The sequence below is a fragment of the Penaeus monodon genome, chromosome 32, assembly GCF_015228065.2.
Source record: "Penaeus monodon isolate SGIC_2016 chromosome 32, NSTDA_Pmon_1, whole genome shotgun sequence".
Taxonomy (NCBI): Eukaryota; Metazoa; Arthropoda; class Malacostraca; order Decapoda; family Penaeidae; genus Penaeus; species Penaeus monodon.
The window spans coordinates 29,387,055-29,387,865 of NC_051417.1; positions in this window are offsets into that span (position 1 = coordinate 29,387,055).

Genomic DNA, 811 nt, shown 5'->3' on the forward strand with positions numbered 1-811 from the left:
GAGTTGATCTGAGAGGGGCTGGCTGGGCGTGAACCCGTAACCTTGTGCTCACCTACTTATGCCCCCTTTACAGTAGCCATATACTTAGCTAATTTATTGAAGAAGGTAAGGGGTATGTTTACAACTGGAATATTTTCCCGAAGTAGATAAAAGCTTTCTCAAGTTGCGCCGCACTCTCCAGGACACCTACAATCGGACACTGAATGAAAAAAGAAGTGAAGTATTTCAAGGGAAAGAGAAGAATCCCACATGTATGGGAGATGAGTATTATAGCTAGTTTATTTGTATTAAAAAAAAAAACAGTAAAACATTCAAGCGCCGAGTTTGGTAGCCGCCAGGAAATTCATATTGCATTTTGTTTTTTTACAGCAAAGGGTAACAAGGTGAAGTAAACTTTGGGCAGATTTGATATAACATTTTCCTGTGCATTCATTATATTTGTCACCATCATACGAGCTCAAAAATCTGATTTCTGAAAACGGATATACCTTTGTCCGATCATACATGTATGATGGGGGAAAAATTATGAACACGTGTGAACACCTATGGCATTGTTGGAAAATAACTTATTACTTTACTAACCTCTCTCCTCAACTCTAGGTGTATTTAATTGCACATAAGTTTGAGCACTATGTTCACTGGAATAATGTCAATAAGTGCATGCTATCATTGCCAAAAGCCATTTCATTTTTGCGTTGTGAATTATGCATTTTGAAAAAGGTTTTCATTTTTGTGTTGGGAATTTTGCATATGCACCATGAGAGTTTTGTTTTTTGTGAAGTATTGGTCTCATAGCAATTATATAATGATA